Source organism: Emydura macquarii, unplaced genomic scaffold (genome assembly GCF_026122565.2).
Source record: "Emydura macquarii macquarii isolate MOO-44397 ecotype Brisbane River unplaced genomic scaffold, CSIRO-AGI_Emac_v2 contig_1790, whole genome shotgun sequence".
NCBI classification, from domain to species: domain Eukaryota; kingdom Metazoa; phylum Chordata; order Testudines; family Chelidae; genus Emydura; species Emydura macquarii.
In genome coordinates, this window is record NW_027131927.1 from 23,437,507 (window position 1) to 23,457,266 (window position 19,760).

Consider the following 19,760-nt stretch of genomic DNA (forward strand, 5'->3'; position numbering starts at 1 on the left):
AATTCATAGTTGCTAAAGAAACTTTTCCATTCTATTCTCCAAAGGTTAGAAAGGCCAAAGCTGAGTAAAGCATCTAGGTCTGTATTGTTCCCAGGTACACACATAAGGAAATCCGTGCACTTCGCTACAGGTTTGTTAGAGTAAGAAAAATTCATTGCATTTACGAATGGATTCATAGGTTATTGCCACTATTATAGCCACAAAGGCTTGTGACAATATTTATATGAAAGATATTTCTCTTTATGCAACTTGGTGAAGTATAATCAAATTAATTTTAAATACAATTGTAAATCAAACATTCATAGTGCCATAAAAATATCTACCCATGCACTGACAACTAAAATCTAACCTGAAATTAATGCAGACATTTAAATAGCCTTTTAATTTGCAATTAAGCTATGTTGATCTATTTCAGGAAAAGCTTAGAGAGGAATTTGTTTACTTTTTTCAACAGTAGCAGAAATAAAGGAGTGTAATTTTTCTGTTTTGTTGCTTGAGCTTCCTATGTTTGGGAAGTAAATATATTTACATTTAGATTATTCCAAAATATAAAGCCACCAATAGATGTTAACTCTTCTCTGCAGTAAGTTGCAGGTAGATGATTGGAGATAGGACTGAAAATAAAGGCAAGAGTCTATAAATGTGTTCTCTTTAACTGACATTAGAACATTTTACCTAGGACAGTAAATGAACTTGAAGGGTAAAAGTCTCCTGCCAACAACTAATTTGTTTGCAGAGACTCTTACGTGTTCAATTATGTTTTCATGAACCTATTTGCATTTGTATTTATCTCAAGAAATGGGGATAGTTATAAGTATGGCTAGTAAATCAACTTCAAGCCAACTTGAGCAGACAGGGATAAGAAAATTAAAAAATACAGGATTATGGACTATCATGTCTGATTGGCCACATTTCGTGCTTACACCCTCTTACTCCCTTGCTGGGCTACTCATATTGTGGGTAGTAGCACAGAGAGAAAGCAACCTCCATGAGTGTACTATTTCCTCCCCGCCCCCCATGAAATGGGTTGGGTGTGGGGAGGGAGAATGATGAGAGGCTTGGTTCCACACACATGCCCCCACCCTCCTCCAGCCAGCATACCAATGGAGCTGTGCCAGGTATAGTGCTAACACTAATTACATTCCTCCTGGAGCAAGGAGAAACCAGGTTGTGATTCTCACAGTCACAACCTAGTTCAAATTCTGCTCTCGAGGCAATGCTACTTTGCATTGCCTTGTATCAGGATGCCACTAGCTTCCATTAAATTTTCATATAGGCTACAATCTTGAAACTGAATCCATGCAGGTGGAATCTGATTTCAGGACTAATGGCAGAGTTAGGATCATAGGCTACCCTTGATCTTGACATTGAAATAAATGAGAATTCTGTACATGAAGGAAGTAGAATCTGACCCTTCATTTCCAAGCCAGTATGAAAGGCTGTATGTAATACAGTTATTGAGAGAGAGTATGGAAGTTTGGAAAACAATCATCCTCACGTTGATTAAAAAATAAAAATCTCAACAACAGTGTCTCAGAAAGCAAAGCTGGAGCTATTCAACTTAGGTAGCTCTAGAATTAGTATGTAATAATTATTCCTCAAATCAGGTCTCCCTTTGGGCTTCACTTCAGCGTGGTGCCCAAATGCAGCACTAAATAGCTCTTCAAGTGCCCCCTGTAATAGATAGTGATATTCTAGAGGGAATGACGGTCAACACTAAACCATTTACATGTTTGCTTGGTAAAAACAACCATGCAAAGCCATGGGACTCAACAGCTATACTAGCTATGACAGGGGCATTTGAAGAGTTCTTCAGTACTGCATTTGGGCACTAGGCTGAAGTGGTTGGCTGGACTTCTCTTGCCCATCTGCACTGGCTAAATAAGATGAAGGAGTGATTATTAACCGTGGCATTCTATTGCGGCCTATAGCTATTACCCTGTCTTTGGGACACAGTAGAGGAACATTACCTCAGCGGGAGCTCAGGAAGGCTTTGTGCCTGAAGCAACCAAAACACCGCAGAAGGTAATGGCTCAAACACCATCCTGGCCTTACCTCCTCCTTTGGAGAGGCTATTGCTAAACGGGAGCACTAGCCCTATGGAGGAGTCAAAGTACTCCCTCTCAGCTAGGCCACTGCTCCAGAGCTCCAGCAGTTAGACACTCTTGCACCTCCCTCCTGTCCTGGCATCTCTATGCAGGGACTAAGCACACAGACCTTAACGTAGCAGCTGAAATTACAAAACAAGGCAACCTGAAATTCCAGAGATACACAGGTAGATACATTTTCCTCCCACTGGTTCAGAGGTAACTTTCTTAGCACAGACTGCCAAAGAGAAAGCTCACAGAAATGGCTGGTTTGACGCTTTCCAGTGTAATAATCAAGATGGCCTCAGTAATTACTCTGTTTGACTGCCAGCTCTGCAGTGCCCATGAGTTGGAGGTATATTGTATAGGTGTAGAGAGAGATTTGGGTTTTGCTTCCCTATTTGAATCCGACTCAATTCATTAAATTGCATCTGCAGGCTAAGCTGGTGGTGTTGCCCAAGGGACCAAATGGGTAAAATGAGGCCCAGCCAGGGCCATCTCTCCTCCCCAACTCCCCCCAAACCTCCAGCTAGTCAGGGATGACTGCTTCTTGGGGTACTAGGACCCTTCCCCTGCCATGTGGGCTTAGGGACAGAAAATGCAGGGAGGACCCAGCCAGACACAAGCTTACAGAGCAGCTGCACAAATCAGCATAAGTGGGACTGACAGACTGATGTCAAAGTATTTTCTACAGTTTTGACTGGACAGTCTCCTGTGCAGATTGGCTGTTTGCTCCAAGCCCTCCAGTCCCCTCTGCTGACACTTACCCCCTTCCCACCATCTAGTGTCTACACACACCATTCTTATACCATGCCCATAACTATAGCATCAGAAAATAGACCATTAGACATTTTCATCATGGGCAATAAATCCACCCTGAAAGTTCATTTAATGGAACATGTTGTATTGCTTGATCCTGTACAGATATAATGTTGCATATAAGTCGTAAGGTAAATGTAAACATACCCAAATCCTGTTCAGAAAAAACACAGGACAATGATTTTGCTAGGTACTCAACTTTTTCTAAAACAACTTCATTTTTAATGTCACTAGACAATCACCACCAGTATAATCACAATCCCTCACACAACCCTTTAGAGCCATTAAGAAAATATTGATATATGTAACATAAGTCACTACTTATTTGGATCAAAAAGTTTAGATACAACATTTGGATTAAAATCTTAGGAGCCAAATAATTTGCACTAACTAGACACATACTTCCTCTCTCTCTCTCTCACCTTTTGATCTAATTTGATCATATTATGCAGGAATAATTGAATAATTTGATCACTGTCTAGAAAACATTGCTATTTAACTCCTAAGGAGAAAGTTCAAATTTCAAATGGAGACAGAAGACATAAAAATTGCATAGCTAACTTGAGATACTTTAAAAGGGCCTTATTTTCAGAAAGAGCCAAGCACCCACCTTCAGAATATCAGATTCCTTTAATGTATCTCAAGTTGGGCACCCAATAAGTGAGACAACCAAAATCACTCCTCACTTTTGGAATTCTTGGCATTTTTGGAAATTTTACACCTCTCTTCAGTTTAAAAAAGCTGAGATACAGTGTGGTTGTGTGACCTACTCAAAAGCCACAGACCTGTAACTACCAACAGTTGTAAGCTCAAACAACTAGATCGAACCTCTCCAATAATGTTAGCCAAAAACGAGGCCATTATATTGGACTAATCTAGTAATGATTTTATGGTCCCCACATCCTCCTTGAAATACTACAAATCCACTTAGTATTCTCAAATGCTGCATTTTTCAATTGGATAACAGATGTGTAAAAACACATCTAGACAAACACACATCCAGACCCCCATTGAAATCTCAAGTTATCTAAACTAACTACACATCTATCTTCTGCTCCAGATTCAGGTGATACAATATGTCGTAGAGTTGTGTGATAATTCTACTAGCTTTTGATCTATCCATGCTGTTTTTGGGAGTTCTGGCATCAAAAATGTAGGAGACCAACATAGCCATTCTTTTCTGGAGGGCAGGAAAGGAGCAGTGGATCACCATTTTGAGGTTGAGGCTGCTGTCAGCCCTTTACACACACAAATTAAGTCAGTATTCTAAGCGCCACTGTATAGAGCTGATAGTATCCCTGTGAATGGATCATGATTTTCCCTGTGGAATGCTATACATCATTCACGTTAAAGGAAAATGATTGCTAGTGTTTATAACATAATGACTTAGTGCCACTAAATAAGCAGTGAAATGCCATCTGAAAAATTATAGGTCTTCCTTCTCAAACTGGGAAACCTAGTATGACTTCATGTCATATATCTGCTTTACAACTGTTGAAAAAGATCAAGCAAATGCAGATGTAATTTGGTTTTCTTCTCTACTACCACTAGAGCATGTCACTGCAACCTCAATTCTGCAAACTTTACTCTGTATACTTTTGAGTGTTACTGCACAGAACTTGTGTAAACTCAATGAGACAACTCACATTAGTAGGTATTAATGTGAGTAGAAGTTGCATAATCAGGCCCTAAACTTTAAAATAAATGATTTTCTAGCTCTTAGCTATGATTCCAGAATCCTGATATCTCAGCTCTGGCAACACACACACAGTTTTGAGCTACTCCATATTTATATTGGTGGATACATCTACACTGTAAGAAAGACTCACAGCAGAGATTCTCAGCACTCTGGTCAACTTGTGATACATGGCTATAAACAGCAATGTAGACATTCAGGTTCAGGCTAGAGCCTGGGTTCTGAAACCCACCCCACTCACCAGGTTGCAGAGACTCAGCTTCAGCCCGAGCATCAAGACTACTATCTTTAGACATGTAGCACAAGCCTTGTGAGCCCAAGTCAGTTGACCTGGGTTCTGAGATTCACTGCTGCAGGTCTTTTTTCCCGCCCCCCAGTACAGACATAACCAGCGAAACCAAGGTCAGAGTATGGTTTATTGTGTTGAACGTTTATAAGAATATCAGTGAAAAAGAAAAAGCTATTGATAGAACTAGAGTTTCATACTGTTATGAAATTTTGTAAGATATAGAGCTAAAGATTCCTGAAAGATAAGAAACCCTTTGAGGATTTTTTTAAGTGTTTACATATTTAAAAGTAACTGTACCCAAGATAATATGAAAGCCCTACTTAGTTAACATTACTAGATATTTCAAACCTAGCCCTTCTCTCTAACTACTTTCACTTGATTTCTGCCAGAGACTTACAGTCTTGCAAAATTCTACTCATACATTCACCGAGGGCATGCAATTTACTTTTATGGTTGAATAAAATAGTCAGTTATTATATTGCCTGTCCATTATTAAATGATTGGTGGTAGGCAGATAGTGCCTCATCTGATTTTGTGCCTGTTCATAATTTTGAAAGGTTGTTGTGTCCTATACATGGCCAGTTTATTGTACTAAATAAATAATAGTGTATCTTTTCTACTTGATTATTAAGTCCAAGTGATCAGAAGTGGCTTCTGATTTCACAAACAAATGATTTATGAATGCATAAAGCCTGCATTTTCATGTGCAAATGGATATTTGTGCACACAGAGTTCAATTACCCAATCTGCACGCATAAATGTCAGAGCGCAGGCACAAATATGGAGTCTGCATGTGCAAACTGGTAACTTGTACTTCAAGGTTCTGAATTCAGTGCATGTATTCATGTAAGTCAAGCACATACATATTTACAGGACTATGCACAATATAACACCCTTCAAAATATTGTATTAAATATCTGAAGACACAGACTTCTTTTAAAGTATTTAGACTATCAGCTCTTCAGAGCAGAAACTTGTCTTCCTACATATTTGTAAAATGCCTAACATTTTATAAAAAGCTCAATAAGCAGAATTTGGAGCACTCAAAACACAATTCCATTACTACATTGTCCACTTAGCAAAGTGTTTATGCTCTTTTGGTTGGTGCCATGTATTTCTGATCCAGGCAGGGAGTTGCAGCCCACAACATCTCTTGCTAGATTCTGCTAAAAGTTATTTGACCTAAAGCTTGACCTGGGTTGGCAGCAGTCCTATGTTAACGTTCTTAAAATATATTACAGATTCCATGTAAATATTATTTAAATGCATCACTGCTTCATCTCAAAATACATTAAGAAAATTCCCAAACTTTTGATAAGTGTGTTTTGCAATTCTCCATGAGCAAGCCAGTGAAAAAATTTCTTCTGGTTAGAGCGTGCATGCACTGATTTGTTGCAAACAGTATATCTTATCTGGATGCTACAACCTTTAGAACTGTGTGACACCTTCATTACAAAATCCAAAACCATAAAGACTTTTTTCTCATTTTTCATTACAAACTTGACACTCAGCCAGATCAATCAAAAAGCGTGGTAGATTCACAAAGCTTCTGAGTGAATCTGGTCTTTTTCTTTAATGAACTTGTGCTGTTTTATCAGTTTGTGTAAAAACCACACGACTCTGAGGTTCCAACCTGAACAGCCAAATCATCTGAATTTCTCCTTGATTTTGTGTGTCTGTTTTGAAGATGAAAGCAAAACCCATAGTCTGTGACCCATATGGACATAGACCAAAGGAAAATTAGCCCAAGAGAGAGCCTACAAACTCAACAAGCTGAACTTCACACAGTTCTACTTGCCTACTCAGAGTTTAAGAGCTCCTTTTTGGATTGGAGGAATTCAGACTAGTAGAGAAATGGTGTTAAGACATAAACTGGCTCTCTACTAAGACTAAAAAGAAGGCTGGGTTTACTAGCACAGATATAGAAGGGCATGCTCATGATGAAGATCACAAACTTTGTCTGCAACTCACAAACTTGGAAACCACGTCAGATTACTCTTTCTTCCTCCTATTCCCACACTCCCTGACTAGAAGTACAGCCCACATTCCATTAATGATGTTTCAAAATGCCACTCAAGAACCTTACTCTCATTGAATATCCATGTACCAGTGACATCACTGCAGTACCTACCCAGCATATGGGCTTCCCTATATGGAAAGCTCCTTTGGGTAAGAAGAGTCCAATGCTATGACAGAAACCACTCGGCATTGTTTTTAATTCTCTCCTCCTCCTCCTCCTCCTGCCCTCCCCACAGCCATATACACCCCAACTAGAAACAAACTGCCTCATCTGCTTGCTATTTTAGGCCCAGCCAATATTCCTCTGCAGCAGCTCTCAGGGAGAATACTGGAGCCATACTACAACATTGTTAAGTTTATTGTTGCTATATTGAACACATGCTAGAATAACTCATTGGTCAGCATTTGTTTGTGTACCTCTGAGCCTCTTATCTTATGTAGATGAGGCACATTTACAGCTCCTAACGACACAGCCTGGCTTTTTAGCTCAGGCTGAAGAAACTCAGGTCCTCTCTTCTTGAGTGGAGCTTACGTGATCCCCCAGGCACAGAGTAGGACATAGAACACACACCGACCATTGGCTTACACCAAATCAGAGAATATGAAAGTTTCACATCTGGCAGAGCTGGTATGGTAATAAGGAAAACCCAGGAGAAGCAGTGACACACAGATCAAACAACTCATCTTGGAGACATTGCAGGCTATACTTGTGGCTTGTTGATAAAACTGCTAGGGTGCAGTTTACAAACCTTTCTGGTATGGTCAGCTGGGGGTTAGCTTTGTCTGGTAGAAAATGTATTTATGGTAAAAAAATACTTCTCATGGTTTTAGGAACACTGGCTCATTTTCATAAGAAATGTGTTTACTTATAAAATTAAAACATTCAAAGCAAACAGATCTAGTTGGTGATTATTTCGGACATCTCAAAATATTAGTTTTTCCGCTCTTAACATCTAACTAAAATAAAGCCCAATTGAACCATTTAAAAAGACACCATCAAATCAAAATCATATATTCAGAAACCTTCCTTTCCTGAATTAATGACGCTCAGGATTAGTAAAAACTACAAGAACTTTTAAAATCGTATTTGTTTTTCACCATTCATGCTGCTTATTTATTTTCTGCATTTCACTCAGCTCAGATGGTCAGTTTTACTATCAATTTCATTTTCCTAGTCATACCAGAAAAAAAATATTTAAATCCTGCTGCAGCAAACCAAGGAAAATAAGATTTATGTCCAAAAAATCCCACTAAGCACCACTCATACTAAGATTTATTTAGTCATCTCAGAGTAAACAAAGATACAAAAGGCAATAATTATAAACAATGGCACTGGCCTATAGTTATATCAAGTCTGTAACACTGCATGGTTTTTATGTTACTACTGTACTGCCTTCACACCTCCTCCAAAATGATATTGCCATGACATTCCAATGCAGCAGTAATAAAGGTGTCAAAAGGCAGACTTATAAGGCAGCTCTGTACTCTTGACTAAAAAGGACAAAAAAAGACAGCATTGAAAATGACAGTTTTAACAGTATACACATCGACATTAAGTAGCTTTTATCAAAAAAGAGTGTGTTGTATTTTTAAGGAATCCATTGTAACTCACCACAGCTTGTGCTATGTCTCATCTATCGGAAATGGTTTAGAGGGGTCAACTTCATGCCTGAATTTCCATAGCAGATATCTGAATCTGGCCTGCTGCTGGTACCAATTTCTAATGCTAGCCCTAAACACAGGGAGAGAAAAAAAACAGAGAAAGAAACAAGTTTTACCTTTCAAAGGTGAATTTTAAATTGACCCACTAAAAAAAAAATGAAGACTAAAATATAAAAGGAAGGAAAATCCTCATTAAATTAAAATTCCAACATTAACCCACCATTTTGTATATATGAGTTAAGATTCTATTGTAATAGATCACCACAGTGAGGGGAATTCTAAGCAAACAAAATAGGTTGCTCGTATATTTGTCATGTGATGTGAAAGGCTGCTCCAGTCTAATATCAATGAACCCATTAAGTCTTAGGCAAGTTTTCTTACCATTCATTCAGAACACACACTGCAAGCAACTCAAAAGAAAATTGTACTGTGACTGCATAATAAGAATAGCACATTAAGAATCTTTATGAGATGAGGTTACTCCTTAATCACAGGGAGCAAGCTTTTTAAACCATCTCAAGATATCGGGCCAAATTTAACACTGACTCACATCCTACACAATCCCACTGTAGTCAATAATGTTTAAATTCACTGAAGTATTTGGCTGCTTAGGGAGAGATCCTGACTCCTTTTGAAACCAGTGGTGAATCTTTCATTGACTTCCAGGGGACCAGGATTTCACTCAGGGGGCTTTTTTGTTTTTACTGTTTGTTTAAACGCCAAAAGCCGGAGTCTGTGTTCTAGTGTATCCATTTTACACCCTGAAAATGGTGCAAAGCAGCTCCAAAGGCAACATATCCATGTTAGAATCATGCCAGGGTAGAGCCAGTGTAACCGTTCCTAACTATCCCACTTCATGGCCTGGCCAGGGCACACAGAAACCAATGGCCTTTTCTGGAGCTAAGGTGAGCGCTCCATATTAAGAGTGAGAAGCAGGAGTCAAATCTCCCCCTGCCTGCCCCTCCCTCCTTTTTCTTTAAGATACCATTGTGAAAAAAGAAAGAAAAGCATCAGAACCTACAGGACATCACTGATCTTTTTTCTGCTCCCGTTATTTAGAAAAAAATTACCAAAGGGATTGTTCTCAAAGCTTGTTAACAATAATGGTGATGCTCTTGAATTAAGACTTTTGTATATCAAGTAACCAACCCAAGTAAAATTTTACTGCCATCTTATAAAACTTCTGAACTAGGGGATTCAGTACAATTAGAATGACATATTTCCCCATATTTCCCTTCCCCTTTCCAATATCATCTTTCATCTGCATTTGAATCAGTGTCTCAGTACAGAGCATAGGAATATGATTCTAACGTCTAATATTCCACAGTAATGAAAGTGAAGTTGTATTTTGCTTTCAGTTACTAATAAACAAGAGTCTACTGTAATGTAGAAACATGTTCCACTAAAAGACTCCCCCCCCCCCCCAACTCTCTGACCCCAAGGTGGGGGTGCAATACTAAGGAGGGGAATGGGACTTGTAACAAATACAGCTTAGTTTTAGATTAGTGCCAAAAAATCTACCTACCATGTGGGGATGGGGGGTACTTTTTTTTTGCAGGGTAACACTGAGCTTCAGAGAACCTGTACCAAGGGAAGCAGAGAATGGATAAAAGCAGGGAACCAATGTGTATTTGTTTGTTATTCTGTTTCAGTGAAGTCTCTCCTCTTTTTCTTCCTGCCTGTTACCCCCATGATTAAATAAAGCAGCAAGAATGGTAGCAGAGCAGCAATTAAATTTTTATTTTAAGTCATCATTTCTACTAGGGCTACTATGAACTAAAAATGTGACCTGGATAAAAGGAGGTGTAAGTGGTTTGGAGCACTCTCTACAATGAGCAGCACATCAAAGCCTTGCTTTGGAGTTAATGCTCACCAGAATGATGGTTATAGTTTTTGCTATTCAGGAACCATCTAAAGAATGGTGATCATTTGCACTGCAGTGTTGTTTAATAAATGTACATTTTAAAGCTAGGAAGTGTTTTCTTAATTCTGTATTTTCAAGTAATTAGATTTTTTTTTAAATGTATGTGAAATAGAGGAATCTGATTCTTTGAAGGCCTGCTTGTACTCCCACTGAGGTTAAGGAGAGTTTTGCAACACACTGCAAAACAGGACTGGGCCCTATAACATTCCCAAAGGATAACACTTACAGGGAAATTTGGTAGATCTCCCATTGTAATATAAAAATCTATCTTTCAAAAACAAAAAACTCTCTTGAACAACATTGTGCCATGCAATTATTGACCTGTAATATGAAATCATTAAATAATGGCTGCAGACATGTCAGCCACTGACAGTAAACACCACACTCATCCCTGCTGGGATGTGCTCATAAACAGACCCTTCCAGCACATACACACTTCTCTCAACAACAAGAGAAATGTTCTCTAATATCGAGCATGCAAGCAGAGTCAGGTGAAGGCAGCTAATATTTCACATTAAGTGCTTTTTGCCCTCATCCCCTTCAGAAATGTTTCTGGAGCCATAAAGCTCCTCAACACCACCATACTAAAACAGAACCCTGACAAATTACACACATTTTGAAACAGCAGGATAGAATGGTGCATGTGTGGGAATATGACAGTGAGAGAAAAAATACAGTTCAATGGCTTTCTGAGGTCCAATCACCTCTGTCATTCACATTTGTGCTCCTAATGGAGAAAATCAATTGCTCTATCCAAAAACAAAACAAGAAACAAGAAACAAAAAACAAAACAAAACAAAAAAACAGGTTATTTTGGGTCTAGAAAGAGGACCCAGCAGGCAGAAGGAAAACCAAGGAAGAGAAAGCACTTAACTACAGCATATCCTATGCAGTCACCAACATTGACATATTCTGAAGTGGGGATCAAAAAATCATGGCATTCATACACCTCATTGTGTCTATGTTATCTGAATCAAATGTGTTTACCTGTGGAAAAATGTAACACAAACCATTATAATGTAGGTGCATGCTTTCACTACCCCCTGACTTTTCTTTAAAAAAATTGGTCATGCATGATAAAATATCTACATCCTGCAGCCAGCTTATTTCAGAAAGGGTCTTTGATTTGACAATGCATACTACATTGTTTAATATTTCCCCCTAAAAAACTGCCCCCCGGTCTTCATTTCCCTTTGTAAAATCTGTATTTATATATTGGCTTGATTCATCTTTCACCAGGTCTCTTGCAAAAGTCACACTGAACAAAATCAGAGAAAGGAAGGCTGCATTGAGGATATGGTGAGGCTATGCAGCAAAAGGAGCCCATGTAAACAAGCTAACAATCACTCAAGGAACAAGCCCATTCTCATTCTCCAGGAGCACCGTTTGTTTATTAGGCATTTTGCTCCTCAAGGGAAATGCATATTATTTTGTAATAACCCCCCTTTGCAAAAGAAAGAAAGCAAAATGAATAGTTAATTGTGTTGAAATAGCTGTACTATCAGAGCTGTGTGACAATTTTTCCATAAAGCTACATTGATTTCACTGCAGTCCAAGAAATTGTTGGATTCTCTTCTGCAGCATACCACTGGGCAATTATTTTACCCACAGTTTTCCTAACGGCTTTTGGTGTCTCCATAAAATGCAGCAGTTTTTGTTTAATTACATTTAGAAGTCATGCAATGGAGTGATACCTACCTTAAGAGACCACTTCCTTAAAGACATCCCTCCACCTGCCTAAAATTTTCATCAGCCACCACACACACATCCCAACACCAGTTTTTCAGACACACTTTTAAAAAAAAACAAAAACAAAAAAAACCCATTGAACCTCTATGCAAAAGGCCAGTACTTTTACCTTCTGGATCACAACAGTGTTTATTAATAGCTATCCTTTTTTTTTTTTAAAAAGGACTGTTTATTATTTTATATAGTTCTGGACAGATACACACCTCAAAACAAAATATTCACTTTGCTGAATTAAAAGCCAAGCGCTATCTCCCAAAGAAAGCCCCAACAGTTTTGGAGATGAGGAGGCTGAATAGGGCACCACTGTTTACATGCGCCAGCTGTTAAAGCACTATCACTCCTGCCCCTGCTGTGCCTCTGCACTGCTCTGAAAACCCACTGGTCACCTAAATAGCCCAAATAGAAATGTTCATACACACCCAAATACAGGAAAATGATGGTCCTCCGGCCACAAACTGTGTAACGCTGCTGCCTTCTTGCATCGGTTAGCAGTTTACTTCATTAACCTGGCTCTCTCTCTCTTTTTTTTTTTAAAAAAAACCCCAGCAATCAATATTCATTACCCCACCCTGCAAAGGCAGGTTAGTCGTAGAATATTAGCGTTAACAACCTACCATTCCGTGCCTGCAAACTGTGCTCCCGGTACAGCAACCTTTCCCTCAAACTGCGACCTTACGTGGTATTTTTGAACCACATTCCAAACTGAGGAGGAGGAGATGGGATATTAAAAAAATAATAATAATAATGATGGGCAAGTGACTTCAAGGCAAACCAATTAAAAAAAAAAAAAGGAAAAAGAAAAAAATGTACCAAATAAAAGCCCCAGGGAAAAAAATAAAGCAGAGGGGGGAAAGGGAGGGAAAACATATGATAATAATGAAATAAAAGAGGAAGAAAAAGAGTGGTTTGCTGAATCACCCTCTTTCACTGCCTGGAAACCATTGTGCAGCGTGATGCTGGCTGTACCATTGTGGAACCTACCAGAGGAGACAGGCAGAGGGCTTGGGGAATGGGGCTGCTATGGCAACTGAAAGGAGCACACATGACGTCAAAGCACAGAGGTCTCGAGGGTGGGGGCGAGAGAAAAGAGAAGAGTCTAATCTGCAGCTACAGCTACTGTATCTCCCAGTGAATAGGGGATAGAGCAGACTGCAAAGGGAAGCTGAATAGCCTTCGGTAGCAGTTACTTACCAGTATAAGCAGCACTGGCATCTGCAACATCAGGGAGCTAGTTTTTATAAAGTAGGTAATAACAGAAAGGATTCACTTGATGCAGCTCTGACCTCTTGTTTGCATGGGATGCTGGGCACACAGTGATAAATGTAGGGAACCCTAAAATGCACCATTTGAGATCCAGTCAAGCTTTGTGCTCAAGTAGCTAAACTAGAACAAACAGCAGGGAGTTACTTCCTTCCCTATACCATCCCTTACAGCTGTCTGAAACAAGCATAGGCAAGTAATGTAACTCTATGAGGAGACAGCCCCTAGGGAAGGGGACACAGATTTGCTCTTCATTACCAGGATTCTATGCCCTTTAGCGGGATACCCAGGATTGGATCACTGTTGTGAATCCTACAGCCCAAGAAAGCTAATTGGTTGGCATATAGATGCTACTCTAGTTTGACTTGACAGACTTTCTTCAGATTTCTGGAGTCTTCTAACTTAGGGGTTATGCAACCAGCACAGCCAAAATAGTTTCCATTTGCGGAACATTTGCCTTACATATCTCAGCAGTTGCTTCACCCTTTTGCTGTTCAACAGCAAGAGGAAAGATGGTCTTTGGTTAATGCACTGAATCAGACCTCAAGAGGCCTGGGTTCAACTTCTGGTCCTGCCACAGCTTCCTGTGTGACATTGGGCAAGTCACTTATCTTCGCTGTGGCTTAGTTCTTATTTTCTAAAATGAGAACAATGTTAAGTCTCCTTCCCTGTGTCTGTTTTGTCTACTTAGATTCTAGGTCTCTTAAGGATACGCAGCATCATTACAGTGTTTGTACAGTGCCTACCAGAATGGGGCTCTGATCTCAGTTGGAACCTTTAGGCACTTCTGCAATAATAAAATAGAAGATATACAAGCAATGTATTGAAACCCTTTATAGTATCTCATTTCTGTTAGAGAAAGAACTAAACTGCTGTCAAACAGATATGGGGTCAAATATAATGTAAATACTCCACACTCACCCTAACAGATTTGAGTAATTCTATAACCATCACTGCAATCTTCTCTTCTGTTAGGGACTTTACTCAATACCAGGTTATTTTAACTCAGATCAATACATTAATTTTAAACTTTTGCTATTATATCAGAAATACCCTGTTGTCCACTAAAAGAACAACTCTTGAGCATGCCACGTTTTTGCTAATCATACGTGTTTCAAAGTGAATCATTAGCATTCGTAGGGCACATACAGGAAAATCTGTGGCAAACCCAAAATGGGGAATGATGGAGTGGGCGGGAATAGTCCTTATTGTTTCAGTAATGTGTTGGGCTATTCCCTTGAATCACCCAAGAAGCATGCATGAAGTTAGCTGCAGCTCATGCATGCCAACTGACATGATATAATCATGGTAGTACTTTGTAATGGCTTACAAAGTGACAACTATATGGCATCCATTATCCGCAATGCTCATCCATTATCAGTGGATACCACAAGGAGCCAAACTTCATAAGTGGCAGAAAGCTTTAAAGGAAAAACAGAAGGAAAGGGTAGGAGTCTGGGAATAACTTGAGAAACCAACAGAAGGTAAGGTGGCCATGACTGCATATCAGTGACAGAGCTTGAGACCTAAAGCAACCAACAAAAAATAAATCTCTTATTGAAAATGTTGGTCAACCTCAAGTCAGTAAATGGAACTGAACTAACCTGTTGCCTTCATTTTCACTGACATTAGATCTTTGATACAGAACATTTTAATAAGAGGCTTCCTCCAAAAAAATTTCCATCTCAGCTGAATGTGACTTTCCACATCAAAAGTCATCACACTACAATCCTGTATGTCACTCAAGCCCATAACCTGGGTCCTCTTTAACTCAGACTTCCATCTAGATCCTCACATCCAGGATATTTCCAAGGCTTGCCAATTCTTTCTGCATAAAACATCTTTAAGATACAGCTTTCTTATCCAACCACAGAGCCAAAACTTGTCCACATTCTCATTATCTCATGTTTCGATCACTCCAACATCCTTCTCTCAGTCCAGTCTTGCCATCCATTGAGAAAGCTGAATTCACATCCATTCAGAAAGCTGCTCCCAAGATCATTTTCCTGGCCTGTAACTTTCACGTGTCATCCCTCTCTTTGCATTTGTACTTTGGCTCCCCCTTCTCTAGCACGTCAAACATAAGCCATTTGTATTCACTTTCAAGGACCTCAGTAAATCCCCACCCTACATCTCTCTCATTTGCTATCAAAAGGCCAAACACTCACCTCTAACTAGCCCCCAGCCACTTGTTACATTTTCTATTAAGCACCTATTTGCTTTCTTTCACACTGCCACTCATGACTGGGAGGTTCTCCCCATAAACATCCACAAAGCTACTTGATTATCCGCCATATTTACTAACAAGCTTTCACTCCTTGTGCATGGGGTAATCGCTATCAAAAATCGGAACTGCTGCTGCTGTCCTTCTTCTTTAAACACCTCCTGTAGACTTACTTTGACATGATATCTATAGAACACTGCCATCTAACAACAGCTAGACAGGTGGGACTAATGATTTTTTAAAATGTCCTCCTTTTACGGTTCTCATCCTCCACACCCCATTTGTCAGTTTCACCTATTGCATCTTATCCTATATGCAGCAGCAAGTACTACCTCTTCTACTGCATTTGTACAAGAGCCAGCACTATGATCTATCATTAGGGTCCTTGGGTACTACTGTTAATACAAATAACTATACCCATCTATTGAATTCCTCTTTGAACATGTAAGCAAGATCTAAGTGACTTTCCCCTTGCTCAGTCAGTTGAAGGGGGGGGCACTTTATTTGCATGGGCTTTTTATCTGCATAAGCCCACCTAGGTACTGAGCAGCATGATGGAAAATGGTCAGTTTTGGCTGATATTGGGTTACAAATCACTGGAGGGTTAACTGCAGGGGTTAGGAAAGGTTGTCTCCCATATAAACAAATGGTAGCAGAACTGTGCTTAGTCTGTTTTGATGAAAGATTCACTCTCATCTGAGCAGAACTCAGCAAAGAAAGCATTTGGATGCCAGAGATTGTAAAACGTAGCAGGGAGGGGTGGGGGGAGGGCCTCCTGCTGAGGCTGCATTAGCCCTGACAAAGGGCTATCCTCAGGCATGGATTGACTATTTCCACTCCCTGTTAAAAGGTAAAACTAATGATTCCTTTTGGAGTTTTTTGTTTTATTAAAAAGCAGCGCCTGACATTGCTCCTGTGTCAGTAAAACGTTTTCCCATGAATGAGAGCTGACAGCTGAAACTCACTAAGAGCTGAAATCACTAAAGGAAATGGGAAAACCTTGAGAGCCTGACCACCAGCAGAGGGGACCTGGTGAGGCCTGGAGGTGGCCAGCAGTGATCAGCGCTGGCAGAAGCAGCGGAGGGAACTTGGCGAGGTGTGGAGATAGCAGGAGCCAGCAGCAGTCAGAACCTGCAGACAGCAGGAGACAGCTGAGGGGACCAGACAAGCCCGCATCCAGCAGGAGCCACCAGAAGGGGACAGGCTGAACCTCCCCAACTGAGAGGTGAACTCTGCAACTATGATGGGCGGCGGGAAAGTTAGAAGGGAAAGTGAAGGACATGCCCTATGTACTCTGGGGTGGGGTGGGTTCGCCTCATGGTGCAAACAGAATTCATGAACAAAATTTTCCCAAATCAGTGCTGTGTTTCTTCCTTCTTTTTATTAAAAGGTTTACATTCTGTACTCAGACTCTATGCTTGCAAGAGGGGAAGTATTGCCTTTTGTGGGTGTCCAGGGGATAGTGTGTGACTTCCCAGGTGACTGGGTAGGGGCTCTAGCCGGTGTGGTACTGTATCATTGACAAGAACCCCTAGATGTAGAAGGGTAACAAGCATAATAGGTTAATCATGTTTGTCCTTTGTTTTATTCAGAGATAAAGACAGACTGAGTATACCCATAGAGTTTCAAAGTGACGCATCACCTCTGAGCGCAACAGGCTACAATCTCAGAAGCACTGTTGGAGTGAAGCACCTTGGTTAGAGATTCCAAGCTCAGAGCTCTGTTTTACCAAAACCCTGCTGTATGGTTACATGTAAAGTCTGCCGCTGATTTTGTTTTAACATTCAGCAAAAATAGGTATAAACAAATACTGTGTATTAGTGCGTATAATGGAAGTAAAACTAGGCTAAAAAGAGTAACTGAAGTCTGTGTCCAGTTATTTTTCTTCCAACAAGTCAATAGCTGTTCATAGAAGTTCAAACTTTTCTTGACCTAGCAGAAGCCAGGACAATAAAACACAAGCAGGATGGTCTAGTGCACAGGCACTCAGCTGGGACTTTGAAGACCAGGTGCTGGATTTTTTAAAGCTATTTAGGCACCTAAAGACAGATTAGCACCTAACCCCCATTGAAATCTCCCATCCACTATCCATGGGTTATTTTGCCATTCTTTGGAGGTAGGCCCCTACAGACAACCCACTCTTCCCTTCCCCTGCCCCTTGAATAATAAATTCAACAGTGGCCACTGCTATTCCTCTTCTGGGTCAAAATTTCAAATCACACCCATTCAAAATTTGAACATATCAATTGTTTCTAATCAAAACATTTAAAGAATTTCCCACATAATTTAATTTATTTTTTTTTTAATTTGTAAACACCAGCTCTACTACAAACCAAAAAAAAGACCGCGCCTAGAGAGTCCTCCTCAAATTTTACGTTAAGCCCAGGAACAGTTTGGCCTTTATCCTACAAAGAGGCATGTGCATAGAAATGCAAGAGCCCTGCACCCAGTGCAGGAGCTCAGCTGTGGTCAACAGGGTTCTGTGCATGCAAAAAGGTTGGCCCATGCAGATCCTTAGTCAGTTGTGGGTTGATAGCCATACTGTGCAGATACAAAGGGATCAATTTTATTGAGTAACTCAGTAGTGAGGCTTGGTGCTTTGATGCAAGGAGATTCCAGGACATTAGGATAGAATGTAGGCAATGAAGACAAAGGAACCTGCAGCCTGCTCAATTACGTTTTTAACAAGGAAAAGGAAAGATTTAAAATTGGTGGATCACACACACACACACACACACACCAGTAAAAATGGGTTCAGAGTTTAGACAAAAACATCAGCAAAAGGCCACCATAAACTTAGAGAAAACTGGCAAAACCAAAAAGCCGCCAAATGAATGCAGTTTGTATATGGTCATTAAAGGTCTCTTCTCCTAGCAATCCAAAAGTCCACAAATAAAACCTTACATTTTCTTTTGTCTCTCTCCTATGATCTCCCTCTTGCCCCCAGCATTTGTCATCTGCCCTCTCCTGAGGTCATCTCAAGTAGCTTCAGCCAGCCAATGGTGGCAGCAGAAGATATTTAAGAACCTCCTCCCCTCTCCTGGAAAAAAGAAGGTTATAACGTTCTGGGAAAAGTTCTGACCCTTCCCGATTACTAACTGGGTTATGGAGAGCCCTCCAAAATTCCATCCCAGGATTTACAGTTGGCCTAGTTTCTTCCGAGATAGGGCTTTGGGAGTTTAGCCAGTATTAACACATGGGCCTAGTTAACTTTACCCCTAGACACTATTTAAGCTCTTTGGTTGGTTGGGAATAATATCATACAATGGCTATCGACTGACTGACTATCTTGGGGATACCTACAGGTAGAGAGGAAACACGTTTTTATTTTGCCCTATCCCCATATAATAAATACCTTACCTAAATTCTGTGGCTATATTTAGAAAGCAGGGTTTTCTGTAAGAAAAATTATTGAATGAATTAGTACAACCTAAGGTACCTTAGTCACAGGTACAGTAGAATGGATATTTTGTTTCTCAGCCCATTTATAAGGATGAAGAAAACTGGAAAACTAAAGAGCCTACATTTTCAGAGGTAGCAAAGTCTTCAGTAAGTAATTAGGGTATTTGTCTTTTGAACAACCAAGCTAATAGAAAATTGCACCTTCCCAAATGCTGGGTTTTGTGATAAAGTAATTATGCTTCCTATAGGCAGTCGCAGATTTATCAGCATTTAACTTAATTACTACATGTGTAGTGATTACAACTTGCTTTTTTGCAGTACCTGGCTGAGCTGGCCCTTTAGTTTGGCCAAGACACACTAAGATCCTATAAAACACATCCTGGCTTGGAACTGAGCTGAAGTGATACTGCAGTGGCCAGATACAATGTGAAAGGATCAGGGCTGTGAGAAACTGACACCATAGTAGGCACAGGGAGAAAAACTGAATCTAGGAAGGGTTGTGGGAAAGAAAATGTAATACATCGGTCCTTTTAAAATAAAACCTTTACAATGTGGAGACAGCTAGGAAGCCCACTAAGAGCAAAATACATTTCAGAGCATGTTGTGCCATAAGGAAACAGCTATGTTCA

At 40.0% G+C, this 19,760-nt stretch overlaps 1 protein-coding gene across 1 annotated transcript in view; it reads right to left on the minus strand.

The window, feature by feature from the left end:
* Nucleotides 1-19,760, minus strand: part of MAPK10 (mitogen-activated protein kinase 10) — a 314,249-nt gene that overhangs the window by 247,847 nt on the left and 46,642 nt on the right. The window contains exons 2-3 of the mRNA XM_067557119.1: nucleotides 10,098-10,153; nucleotides 8,523-8,642 (exon numbers count right to left, since the gene is read on the minus strand). The gene's annotated coding sequence lies outside the window, so the exon portion shown is untranslated. The remainder of the gene's footprint in view (nucleotides 1-8,522; nucleotides 8,643-10,097; nucleotides 10,154-19,760) is intronic.